General features: G+C 44.8%; 1 protein-coding gene and 1 long non-coding RNA gene across 3 annotated transcripts in view; one reads left to right on the plus strand and one right to left on the minus strand.

The window, feature by feature from the left end:
• Positions 1–8,299, minus strand: part of LOC135258768 (xylosyl- and glucuronyltransferase LARGE1-like) — an 82,100-nt gene extending 73,801 nt beyond the window's left edge. For both annotated transcript variants that reach the window (XM_064342328.1, XM_064342327.1), the window contains exon 1: positions 6,969–8,299. The gene's annotated coding sequence lies outside the window, so the exon portion shown is untranslated. The remainder of the gene's footprint in view (positions 1–6,968) is intronic.
• On the plus strand, positions 7,528–12,186 carry LOC135258769 (uncharacterized). The gene is made up of 2 exons (XR_010331091.1): positions 7,528–7,660; positions 11,636–12,186. It is a non-coding gene; the product is annotated as an uncharacterized LOC135258769 (long non-coding RNA).
• Positions 12,187–14,274: the final 2,088 nt, after the last annotated feature.

Genomic DNA, 14,274 nt, shown 5'->3' on the forward strand with positions numbered 1-14,274 from the left:
AGGCTACTGTATCGCACTGTACTATACGTATATTCAGCCTCCTCCACGGTAAACCTGAGCGCGACATGGACCGCCTACAAAGGTTTTACGGTCCGATCAATTTCAATCCCTAATGCACGCTGGTAATTGAGTGCTACGGAAAACACAAATATATTTCGCGGAATTACAGCGACGGCGGCGGAAGTCCCGTTGTCATGACGCACTCTCGGGAGTGATGGATGGCCCCGGGGTGCCATCAGACCTTCCTCTCCTGGTGATTAATGCGTGCGCCCCACACGATTCATTATTTGTCCACGGGAAAAAGAAGAAAGGAAAAAAAAATCCACTTCATTGAATTGCCTGTCTGAAAACGAGACGGGTTACACGCCGAGCCTGGCGAATATTAAAGGGCGCATCTCAAAGCCTTCCAGGATGAAGGCTGAGGGCAATTAACCCATCAGCCAGCCTGTCTCTGTCTTCGAAACAACCTGCAAATCATTAAATATCAGACTCTCTAATTCATCGCAATTATCTGTAGCATGTAATTAGTTACATTACTGCAATATAATTATATGGAAGACCTTAATTGTTTCAAACTTGATTGCCATTCTTTCTATACTTGCTGTGTGTTTTATATGTTTTTGTAATGCTACAGGATCTACAGAAAGTATCTGCTGGTAGTGTAAATATCCCTTTATTATCCAAGTTTTCCCCCTGATTTTTTTTCCCCCCGTTTTTAAAAAATCCCATGCCATTTAAGCCCACCAGCCTTGCAACATCCTCAGTCAATTCATAAGAGTGCGGGCAGGAATTCTCCATCTCTGCAGACTAGCAGCACGGTCAGGTGACCTGGAGGAGTGTAATTACCAAGGCTGTACTGAACGCCAGCGTACAATCAGGCACCCGCGGTTCCGCCGCGGTACGGTTCACCGCACGCGCCTCTGCGCTTGACCCCTGCAAACTGCCCCAGCTCACACACAGTAATCAGGGGGATCCTGCTCTGAGAACGTGTCTGCGAATGACACCTGCCCGTCACTCAAAGTCTCTCAAAGGCTCACAGACTCGCCCCTTCAGGACAGCAAAAATAATTAATAAATAACGTGAAGGGTGTGCGTGCCCTGCGATAGACTTGCTGGCCTGTCCAGGGTGTATTGCTGCCTCTCCCCCAATGCATGCTGGGATAGGCTCCAGCATCCCTCACGACCCTGCCCAGGAATAAGCGGGTATAGATAATGGATAGATGGATGATAAATAAATAAAAAACGATCCAGCCATTTAGATGTGTAAACTGTGAATAATGGCTGAATAAGAGTCATTACTGCGTATTTTTTGGCCGTTTTCCCAGCAGGCAGTAATGGGATGCTCTCGGGACGGCCCGCAGGTGCCGCCACGCCTCGGCAGGGAGACAAAGCCAGTGGAAAAGGACCATTTCAGCCGCGTACCTGAGAGTCAGAGATTACACTGAGGGAACGCTCAATAACTGCCATCTGTGTTTGGAAAAAAAAAAACCCCGGTTTGCCGGAAAGCCATATGGAATGTGGATATTCCTGACGATGGAATGTGAATATTCCTGATGATGGAATGTGGATATTCCTGACGATGGAATGTGAATTTTCCTGGTGATGGAATGTGAATATTCCTGCCAGTTAACCCAGGCAGTCTTGCAGGGCACTGGGCCAGCAGAGTATCTCCAGCAGAACTGCAGTCAAAACTAACTTATCTGCTGCACCACGCTCCAAAAAACGGGACTTTGGGACTGCAAACTGAGCTTTCTAATGCTTGCATTTGTGTGTGTGTGTGTGTGTTTTATGTGTGTGTGGGGGGGTGTTGTGCGTGTGTGCGTGGGAATGGGGGGGGGTGGCGGGGGTGGAGGGGCAGTTCAAAAAGCAGGAAAGTTTTTTCCATTTCTTAATAAAATGACATGAAATGAAAATGTCCCTTTCATTGCGATGCACAGCGTACCCTTCACCAGCAGCGAAACACAGACTGACTACCCGCCAATCCCCACAGTGACGGAAAACACAATCTGGGCCATAACTGGATATGTTTAACCACTCCCTCTTGCACAGTTATTTCCAGTAATATAATTGAAATAGAAACCCACACTGCATTTTTTCTCTCTCTATCTCTGTCACTGTTTCTCACTCTCTCTCTCACACACACACACACACACACACACACACACCATTATCAGTATGAAGTCTTCCAGTCAGATGAATAATGTACAGTATGGTATGCTAATGCTATATCTCCACACACACTGCCCACAGATGAAATGTGCAATTACACGGTGGGTGAGACAACAGCGCTCGGCACTCACAGACGCCTCAGCGCTCGGCACTCACAGATGCCACAGCGCTGGGCACTCACAGACGCCACAGCGCTGGGCACTCACAGACGCCACAGCGCTTGGCACTCACAGACGCCACAGCGCTCGGCACTCACAGATGCCTTTATCGCTCGGCACTCACAGATGCCTCAGCGCTCGGCACTCACAGATGCCACATCTCTCGGCACTCACAGACACCTTTATCGGGTGCACTGGGGGGAGAACGCGGCAATCCCCCCTTCCTCTGAAGACAGAGGATCTCAGATCAGTTTAGCACAGAAAGAGTTTGTTCATCCCACTGAGACAGGAATCCCTGCCGGGGGCTTTTCCCCGGCTGAGGCGCGGCGCGCCGAATCCTTCCTCAGATGAGGATAAATCACGGTATCGATCATCCCGCAATAAACAGGCGGTTAAAAATCTGGCGTTCGCCGGACCTTTAGAACCAGCTGGGCGAGAGCGCCGTGGAAACGGCCGGTTGGAGGTCCGAAGGGCCGGCGTTCCTCATTTAATCTTGTTGCCCATAAACTCGGGTCACAGCCGAGTACCCCAGCTCCCTCCAGCAAGCAATTACCTCGGAAAACATCCGCCATAATCGCATTTCAATAGCGGCTTGTTGCAACGGGCAATAATGCGGCTGTTTTGAGGTGCCGGTGACCCCCAAATAAGAAGTCAATGGTCCCCTTAATTACGCAGCGTCCCCAGGACTCCGTCAGACATCCACAGCGATTTTGATGACATAACCAGCATCGGAATCATGTTGAAACTGGATGTGGACAGAAATTCATGTGACAATAAGTTCAGTAAATTCCCATGATAGTGATACTTACAACACATAATAACAATCAAGCTGCCATCATTTTAAATCAGTGTGTCAAATTAATTTTAGATAAGATATGAATTATTCAGTGATAGGTGGTCCAGTGAAACGATACACAAGAAAATAAAGAATGATACATATTTTTCCAAACTTACATTTATTGAGACTATTCATATATAAGAACATAAAGGATATCAACAGTTTGAAATACACTTTCTTGGTATACTTGTAATCCAAAAAAAACATCCACTATGGGCTTATCTTACGTAAGATTTTCATCTATAAAACCCAACATATTGACTTTGGTTTTCAAGATGACTGACAGCATGTAACTGTGTTTCTGCTCACGTTTAATACTCAGACAGAAGGTGAGCTTACGCCCGAAAAAAACAGATATTCCTGTGCCAGTTTGGTGAATGCTGGGGAGGTGATTTGATGCAACTTCCTCTAAGCCAGCGGATGGCTTCCACTAGCCAGCGAAGGGGATCCAGGGAGCTGTGTGTCTCTGATTCTGTTCTTTCCCGCAGAGCTGAGGCAGGTGTTGAAGGTGACACTGTTTGCCCCCGAAAACGACTCTCTGGACCTCTTCCTTCTCTGAGCTATCTGGGGTCTTATGCTCCATTCCGTCTCTCGCTCTCGGTTCTGATCTCGAGAACACTGGGCACTGTTGTGCCTTTAACCTTGAATCTGGTTTCAAGAAAACTGGTTGTGTTGAGCATTGCCTTGTTGTCAGGGCTGGTACACTTCTCGTCCAAGATGTCTGCCTGGACTTGGGGAGGTCCGCATCGGTCTCCTCCACTGCGAAGCCGTTTGAGTTGAGGACACGCAGGACGGGCTTCGGAGCTTCTCCTGAAAGTGTAGCTGTTAGTTCTCCATGACAGGGCTCAGTGCTCTGTTAATGGATTCTAGCACCTCAATATCTCACCAGACTTCCTATCAGCCGAGAGGATCTGTGTTATTGCCTTACTGCCTTCTGTTGCTCCAAAAACACCCTCACGACTATCAGGAGTCTTCATCCGCCTGTGCTTGAACAAGGGCCTCCTCCTCTACCCAGCAATAGGAAAACATGTTCTCCACCTTTCTGCACACCCCTAATGCCCAATCTATGAGGGCTTCAGAGCATTTTCTGAAGAACAACTACAAAGAAAGAGTTTAATCAAATTTACAGAAGAAAGACATGCATGCATGGTAGTTCAATTATAAGGTATTGTAGAACTGCCACATAAACTGAAAAAAATGTAAACGTAATTTAAACATTAAATATGAATATGAAAAGCAAGTAATATAGCATAGCAATATTAACCCATATCATTTTGCAACATTAAAATGCCCTAATAGGCTAGTTTTATGCAAAACTTGGAAAGGTTTAATGAAAATATGCCCCACAAATAGATTTTATGAAATCTCATTTACTCATCTCCAAACTGAAGTCTGGCCGATTCGTTCAAGTCAGTGGCTTTCACAAGATTTGCTTCAGTTCGTTGCGATGCGTTAGCGAGTCTCCCAGTCCCTGGTTAATTACCATTCAGATTTGTTCTTCTGGGAGGCAAGTCATTTGTGAGCATCAAAGTAGCGCAAGGTCAAGCTCACATACGGCTCCATCACTGTGCTTGACCGCAGGTCGGAAGTTGTTGAGAGACACTCACAATTTTCAACTTGACCGGTGATTTGCCGGGGCATCTCCTGTACAGATTCAGAAACATCTTTCGTAGAGAAATGCTGGTGTGATGACACCGTGCCTCTCCGGTCGACCGCGTACCGTAACCTTGGAGCCAATTCGTGAAGAGAGGAGACGTACTCTTTGCAGTGTGGTAGCCTTAGGTGCCTTAGGTGCATTAACTGTCTTAACTACTGCTTGTATTTTTCCCATAGACTGCGTTGTTGCCGTTCTTGTTGTGTTAGTGTTAATCAGTTTAACCTTCAGGGTCCAAGTTGAACTATGCGGTTGTTCCCTGCACTTGGACCGGTACTTCTCTCTAGGGGTTTCGTCATACTTGTTCCTGGTTATGGTTATACACTTTGTTGTACGTCGCTCTGGATAAAAGCGTCTGCCAAATGCCTGTAATGTAATGTAATGTAATGTAGCCTACGTGATGCGTCATTCAGTTCCACTGGCAGATGATTTGAGGCCTGGATTTGGTTTTGTAAATGCCGACGCAGTGGGTTGTTGGTTTCTTAAGACATCAGTGCCCTTGTCAGGCCCTTTTTTGGCCCCCGACTCTTTTGGCCTGTACGCTCATCATACTGAACCGCACGGTGGCGTTTAAGATGGTCAAAAGGCTAGTTGTGTTCCGGTCAGAAGTTTATACAGATGTTCAGCAGTTCATAGAAGCTGCCACGTGTTTGTCAAAGTCAGTTGGTTTAAAAACCAAAACAAACCCAAATAACTGCCACTTGAATGTTCCTATACGTCCATTTTTATCTGTTGTCCAATTACTTGTATCACTTTTTCAAAAATAAAAAACAAACCAACAGGTGCATGCCGGTGAAAGAGCTGTGATTGGCTGTACTAGTTTTAGATTAAATTGGAGGACACAGAAGAAAGCTCTACAGGCAAGCTCCTGGCCAAACAGAAAGGTTGTGCATTTATCCAAATTATCGCATCGTTAAGCAGTATTTCATCAGTAGGAGGACGCTAGGGTAAGTTTTGATATTCTTTTGTTTAATTGCCCTGGTCTAGGCTATTTGCAGTCCGCCTGCTCGCTGACAACATGAAGACAGATAGCACGGTCATCTGTGTCTATTTACACGGACTCAAAAAATTTCTTCCGGTGAAACTCGGGTGAGGGTGCCATGCCTCACCTACGCAGTGTTCAGCTTCTGTGGAGCTCAGCCGAGTCTTTCTGAAAGCCAGGCCGCACAAATTGGCCATTAAAATGAAATTTGGTGCCGTTTTCAAAGGCGATTCGGGAGAAATCTACAAAAAGCTGGCTCTGGTGAGTCTGGGCAACCTGGAGACCCCACTGTGTGTGCGCTGCGTTTTGTTCCACCCACGCTTGAGAGCAATTATAACGAGCTGTATTATTAACAGTACACATTTAATGTCCACTTACCCACTTAAAGCCATATCATATCAGAAATATATGCATACCCTGAATAACTGTCCCATATGTGCATTCTAGGACTTTAAAAATAATGCTTTCATTTTCTGTAATGTTCTATATGTCAAACAATTCCTTTAGAGAACTACATTGAAACTGATTGTACTAGAAACTGATGACTGGAGCCACATTGCCTAACCTGCTGAAATGTGGACACCTGGTCACTGACACTAAACCTGACACTTGAAGGAATTCAAATACAAAGCAAATAGCAGCAAGCAAACCATGTGCTGTATTGTGTTATAGTAGGCTGACGTAAAGCTTTAGGCAAGAACTTGCACACATTTTCAACAACCTTAAGAGATTGGCTTTACGTAATAAAACCATTGTGCGCAGTCGACCTCCAGGACCGAATGTGAAACCCTTCTGTAAGCGGCTTCAGGAGAGACATTACAGGAAGTATAGTGGGGCTCTCCCAACCCGATTCGCTATTGGTAAGTTAATACATGAACATCTGCTCAGACAAAAGTTATAACGCTGGCAGTCACACGGCGTAAAACGCGTCAGCTGTCAAGAGAGAAAGTAATGTGGGTTTATTTTTGCATTGTACTTAAAACAACATGACAACATGAATGCACTGCGTGTATTACTCAAAATAAGCAGACTCGTCAGATCTGCATTTCCGAGAGAAATGTTATTATTGGACTTGTTTGCTCTGCTATCCAAGATACGCTCGGCGAGACTAATCACGGCTGCGTTAAATGAATGCGGTGTCGTTTGATGTTGGAACTTGGAAGCTTACCTTCAGAACAGAAACCCCGTCCGATCTGTGCCCACCGAATGCCCGGCGATGCACGGTTGGGTTCAGCAATCATCCAAAGGAAAGTCGGTGCATCCGGTGGTTTCAGGACCTCGCGAGCCTGAACAGGTCCGAGACAGCCGCTGCACTCTACCCAGCGCCAATGCTTGATAGATTTTTTTCGACTGTTATTTTAAATCTTGTAAATCAAGCGAAGACGTTTCCAAAGGCATGTTAGCTAATGCACAGATTAATCTTTGCAACTTCCCGATGATTAACTTTGTTCGGAGGCAATCAGGTTAGAATAGGGCACCAAGAGTTTCTTCTCCCGGATAGCTCGCTAACTAACCCACTGCAGTTGAGTCACCGAAATAGAAGCGGCCGTTTTCAGGCACTGCGCTGCTACCAGGAGCTGAGAGCATCAGAAGCGTAGCCACTCTGAAAATATATTACCATCTCGGGAATGACTTAGAGTTTGAACATACCCCCAATAAGATGTTTCAAAACACAAGCTCTCCTCTGCTACGGATTTAACACGGCGTTGTGTTTCGTCAAGTCCATCCACACAAAAAAAACGGCATTCACGAAGACTTGATCCTACCGATAACAAGGGACGCTTTGTCAGTGTTCAAACTGCGCAGTTTTTCCAAATCACATTGCCTGGGAGCCTGAACACTACCACTGTTCTTCACCAGGTAAGCACACTTTCTAATGATTAACCGCCGAAGACGTGAGGGCACAAGCGATCCTCTTCTATTTTCTTTTACCTTGCCCTGACTTAACCTGGGAATAATCTCCCGCGCATGCCTCGGGTATTTCTTTAGCAAGCCATATCTTTAACATAACCAATACCGTTTGTTTCGTCCAGTTTAGAGAGCCTAATCTTGTTTTCAGAAGCTCGTAAAATTGCACCGATTGAACTGCCTATGACAACTGACTTCCGTTGAAGAGTTCATTTTCTAAAGCAGGCGAAAAGAGCCAGTGTCCTTGTGCTAGCCTAATACCCACTGGCCTTGATTTTCAAAGAAGAAAAGAGTTCATTTCACAGATCCCCGAGAGGATGCGGAATTTGGATTGTATCCTCGTGCCTTGCTAGTCATGACAGAACGCTCTTCTCAATTGCAGCGGACGTTTCTGATGTCGCGATTAAATGTCAGCGACTGCGATGCGTCTCTACCAGGCGCAGCAATCCTAACTTTAAATAACCGAATGCGAAGCCCTTCTTTGATGGCGGCAATCAGTTTCCACCTCCGGATTTTTCGGAGCCCCTGATTACGGACTTTAAGGACCGTGGCAGTTGCCATGGATGTGTACTGCTTTTCTGAGGTGTCCTCCCATATATAGAAATCCGTTATCCCAGCCTCCTCCGGTCCCGACATGCAAGAATTGTCCAATCCGCTGCCCCTCCAATCTCTCTACCAGGTTTAAAGCAAAATATGGATTGGATTTAGGAAAGAAGGATCTCAGAGGTGCACCTTACTTCGGGAAATGCAAGTCTATCGCATTATTAGTGTACATTCCAGTGGCATATAAGTTATAGTCTTTTGTATTCGTTACTTCCACAACATACCGTGATTTCTCCATAGAAGCGGATAGGCTACTCCTTATCTTTATACACATGTTCTGAAATTTAAAATGCGTTGAGGCTTATCTCGTTATTAACATGATGAACTTAGATATCCACCCAGTTACATCTCCTTAAAAAGAGTTAAAGCCCCTGTCCTTTTTGTCTTGTCACTCAGAATGTGTGCACCTACATGTTGTATTCATTTTTTTCATCATCATCATGAAAGAGACCCCCCCCCCCAAAAAAAAAAAGAGATGGAGGGGGGGGCATCTATCGCTCAAACCTGGCCAAACATGATTCTTTCAGAAAGCCAATAAATCCAAGAATGTCTCAAAATCACACACAGAGTAATCACTGGAGGGAAAGACGGAAGGTCTCGGAATGGCCATCGCAGTGCGCCTGACTTGAGGCTTATTGAAAATCTGCGGAGAGATCTCAAGCTGGCAAACAAGACGCCTACGAATGCACCCCTGCCAGCGGAATTCTGCTGGGGGAAGCGTGAGAGGAAATCCCGAAAAGAAGAAAAGAAGAGAGAGACGTACAGTGGCTGGCTACAGGACATGTTTGGAAGTTGTTATTGGTGAGCTACAGGAGGCGTTGCTATGCGCTACCTGACAAGGTGCCCAAACTTTTCACTTGTCCACGTTCACTGTAGTTTATTATTTAGAATCTTTCATAAGTGCAAATAAATAGTACTCACACATTCACATTTGTAGAAAGATGGATAGCGTGATCTAAGTGACTTGCACTGTAGTATGATTATTGGTGGCAGAAATTGTGCCACCATCTCAGAAATGATTTTCATGCACTACAGTCTCTAGAGTTTACACAGAATGGTGCGATTAACAAAAAACATCCAGTGAGCGGCAGTTCTGTGGGTGAAAACGCCTTGTTAATGAAAGAGGTCAGAGGAGAATGGGCAGACTCATTCAAGCTAACAGAAAGGCCACACATGCTCAGATAACAGCTGTTTACTGCAGTGGTGTGCAGAAGAGAATCTCTGAACACACAATGCACTGAACCTTGAAATGGATGGGTTACAGCAGCAGAAGACCACAATTCCACTCCGTACAGACGGTCTCTTCGTATATACACTGTGCGTGGTAATGGTATACATGATAACGGTAGAGCGAAATATGTTATTTTTGCTCAGTGGTTTATTTGTCTGTGAAACAGAAAGAAAATTTAGAGAGTTCTTAAAAATATTGCTCTGCTTTTACCCAAGAACACTGATTCTTAAACCTCTTTAATATTGGGACTCAAATTAGAAATTTAGTACCTTTCGGGGACCCATAAAATACACACACTAGCCCAGCCCGCTGGACTACAGACTCATTCCGGAACCCACCTCATACACTCCCGCGACCCATTTTGCGTCCCGACCCACAGTTTAAGAAATGCTCTCCACAAACTATCCGGCGATTGTACACGGCTGGGAAGACTCGCCACCGAGCTAAGCCATAATAGAAAACTTTGGAACCAGCCTGGGGATGGAAACAGGAAGACATTTCCACGGTAGGTGCTGCAGTGGGTAGCACTGTCGCCTAACAGCAAGAAGGTTCTGGGTTCGAATCCGGCCTGGGCCTTTCTGTGTGGGGTTATGCATGCCCGCGTGGATTTCCTCCCACAGTCCAAAGACATGCAGGTTAGGTTGATTGGAGACTCTAAAATAGAATGAGTATGTTAGTGAATGGTGTGTGTGCCCTGCAATAGATTGGCAGCCTGTCCAGGGTGTATTCCTGCCCAATACATGCTGGGATAGGCTCCAGCACCCCCTCATGACCCTGCCCAGGTTAAGCGGGTATAGATAGTGGATGGACCTTCCGTAGCAGTATACATAAAGAGACCTTCAAGTAAGCAGGTATACATAATGGATGGACCCTTCCCAAGATAAGCAGGTATACATAATGGATGGACCCTGCCCAGGATAAGCAGTTATAGATAATGGATGGACCCTGCCCAGGATAAGCGGTATAGATAATGGATGGGCCCTGCCCAGGATAAGCGGGTATAGATAATGGATGGACCCTGCCCAGGATAAGCAGTTATAGATAATGGATGGACCCTGCCCAGGATAAGCAGTTATAGATAATGGATGGACCCTGCCCAGGATAAGCGGGTATAGATAATGGATGGACCCTGCCCAGGATAAGCAGTTATAGATAATGGATGGACCCTGCCCAGGATAAGCAGTTATAGATAATGGATGGACCCTGCCCAGGATAAGCAGGTATAGATAATGGATGGACCCTGCCCAGGATAAGCGGTATAGATAATGGATGGACCCTGCCCAGGATAAGCAGTTATAGGTGGACCTGGGATAAGTTATAGATAATGGATGGACCCTGCCCAGGATAAGCAGGTATAGATAATGGATGGACCTTGCCCAGGATAAGCGGGTATAGATAATGGATGGACCCTGCCCAGGATAAGCAGTTATAGATAATGGATGGGGCTTCCATGGTAAGCGACAGCAGCGAGGTGTACCCAGCACCTCCTGGTCTCCGTACTGTATTCTGCTCCTCTCTCAAATTTTACAATCCTCTCGCTCATTAGCTACTGCGAGATGCATCTGCAGATTACAGCCTTTTGCTAATTACCCCTAATTTCTCTTCTCCCAGTAAGCCATCTGTCTTTTGGCTGCTAGCATTCTACAGGAATGTTGCCACATTCTTTTCTCCTGTCAAAAAAAAAAAACAAGTGACGCTCTACATACTGTATGAGAGTTTTTAAGCATAATTATGTAACGTTTTTACTGGCGTTAATGGTGTTCACTTGACTAGAGAAAATAACTGCAAATGACATAACCGAAAGTGGTTGCAATAAAAAAAAGTAAGTTCCATGTGCTGGATGCAACATAATGATATAAATCAGCCTCAGAAGAGCTTTTCATGCGCTTGGAGACACTTGTAAGGTTCATTTTCAAGAAATATTTCTACCCACAACCAATTTTTATACGCTGTGCTTCATCTTTAATGTAGTCCAGAGGCAAGGCTATATACATATTGTTTTTGCGGATGTAAGCATTATTGAAGCTAAAAGTGATGAAAAGCAATGGGGAACAAAGCTTCTTTTTTTTCTCTCTCAGTAAATTCCTGTTCAGTTTTTCAGAAAGCAGAGATGAAGAGGCCAGGGGATATAGCCTACTGTCCAGGAAATCTACAAAAAATGATGAAGAGGAAGGAGTATTCTGTTTTCAGTGTGAACCAAGTGGATTTCCAACAAGCGAGATATTTTGCTCACAGACTGAATAGGAAATTTGAAAATAATAATTCAACTGTAATGCCCAGGTGGTCAAGAAAATATTCTGAAATGTAATGTCAGTCATTTTGTAATGCAGTTGCTCTATTCCACATGATTCTTTCTCGCACCTACTTATGAAGGTTTCACTTTTTGTTTGTGAACATAGCTTGCTTAAATATTAACTATCCTAATGAATGTATTCATATTGTCACACTTTACATAACTAATACATAGCCTGGCTAGCAAGGTAGCAAAATAATATTGTGCTAAATGCCCAGGTGCTTCTTGAATATTCATGAACGTATTCATGTACAAAAATTTATGTATCACCCTCTGCCAAGTGTAAAATGTAATGCAATATTAGCGTTATTATGTTGTACAGATAACTGACAAAATAAAGGAACGACTTGAGTAACAGAGGGATGTGAAGTGTATTGAAAGCAGGTGCTTCTGCATGGATGGTTCCTGAGTTAATTAAGCAATTACCATCTCAGCGTATCCGTTTCCCATTGTTTTGGCAGCCTTGGCTGCAAGAAGCCATCTTGGGGACTTGGAAAGAGGGGTGGGTGTTGGGCGAGTCTGACAAGAGCTTTGGTGTCTAATGCCTGGTGCATCTAATACAGGGCTTTTCAAATCCTACCCGAAATTGTGACCCCACACGTATAATGATGGCAACTGGCGACTAGGGGGCAACTGTGGCCAAAGGCACAAACTTGGCTGTGATACGGCCTTGGTTTGGGGCTACAGGCCAAAACAGACGCGCAACTCTGAATCAGTGGAATGAAAATATAAATATAAAAACACTGTGAGCTCATAAGGGACGTATCAGGCATTCAGAAAGCAACCCTGATGTCAATTCCACCAAATAAAACATAAAACCTGACTCTTTAGCAGCTGACCGGGTCCAAGCATGAGTTTCTCTGACCTCCAAACACACCAAAACAGGCTATAAATTGCTTTGCATTGACCAATAAAAGTAATTAGATTTACTGTTAATTGATTAGACTCATTCCCCAGTAATTGAAATAGTATCAGTCCGATCCCAGATGTTGACATTGCATGGGGTTATTTTCAATTAGCACTTGTGTCAGTTGCGAAACGAACACGCTCACGTTGAGATATTTTAGAGCCAATAGCATGGACAATCCCTGCTTTTCAGACGGCATGTCGAAGTTCATTCAGTTGAGAAATGCATTCTGGGACAAAGGTAGACTTTATAAATTCCTCTGTTGATTGGACTACTTTCTGGTATTTCAGATCCAAGCATACTACATTGGCTAGGAGCAGTAAATCAAAGTATTATCTTAACTTTCTCACAGAAAACCTCAACGACGCTTGGAAATTCTGGAAAGTAATCAGATCTTTATCATCGTCCTTACAGCCTCCCTGAACATATTCTGGTGAACGCAGGGAATATTAAAAATAAAGTGGATATAGCCAGTTATTTTAACAATAATTTTGTAAGTCTTCATTTGAGAGCTCTAACAGCCATTTGACCATCTCATTAATTATGTTACAACCATGCCTATTACCTTCTTTGGCTTTAAGCCCATTTTCGTTGATCAGGACAGTAAAGCTCTGAAAGATATTTCCTGCTGACCTGATTGACCTGACCATTTGGATCCCTACCTGTTACAGGTAGCACCTGATATTATTGCTGAGCCTGCAGTGCATGTCTTTAATTCAAGTGTTTTAAGTATGGACAGCTGCCTATGTTCTTCCTTCACTAAAAGGTGGGGTCCCCTCAAACTGGAATAATTATTTCCCTTTTTCCAAATTATATTATGACACTCTCATAAAGAAATTTAAAGCGAAACCGATTTTAGTGCCTGGAACCTTGCAGATATCATCATGACCATCATCATCATCATCATGTCATGTACACTATAGATTGTGGAAAGCAGGATTGTGTGAATATTTATTACAGTGGATAAAAATAAAAAGTAGATTTTAGGGGAGAAGTTGGCCTCTAATTTCATGCTTCAGTTAGACATGCATTTTAAGAGATGCCTGAGGGTCCTTTTTCTGATCTGCCGTCGGCGCCCTCTCAGCGAACGCAGCGTGCAGATTTATTCTTCCAAACAGGGACTTTTTCCCAGAGATAATGCGCCAGGCACCGGGTTCCATTTTAGCGTGGACTCCTCCTCCAAACGAGCGGCTGGCTGCCCGTCCCGCCGTGTCCTCGAAGCCGCTCCACGGCGAGGTGGCAGTCCTGGGGGTCTGGCGTAAACGAGCGCTGTAAATCTTCATCATCTCCGTCTTCATCAAACGCACGGGCTGGGAGTGCGCTCGCAGGCTGGCTGCTAGCTGACGGAAACGGGTGGGGGGGTTAGGGTTGGATTGCCAGACCCCCCAGTGGTGATGCAGGAAATAAGGGGGTGCAGTTAACCCCCCCTGCAGAGGCCGTGTGTGTGTGTGTCATACATATGCTAAAACATGCTTTGCCTGTGTCCTCTGTTATCTAAAAAAAACAACCCTTCAACAGATGAAGGGCTGGAT

The sequence above is a fragment of the Anguilla rostrata genome, chromosome 7, assembly GCF_018555375.3.
Source record: "Anguilla rostrata isolate EN2019 chromosome 7, ASM1855537v3, whole genome shotgun sequence".
In the NCBI taxonomy this organism is placed as follows: domain Eukaryota; kingdom Metazoa; phylum Chordata; class Actinopteri; order Anguilliformes; family Anguillidae; genus Anguilla; species Anguilla rostrata.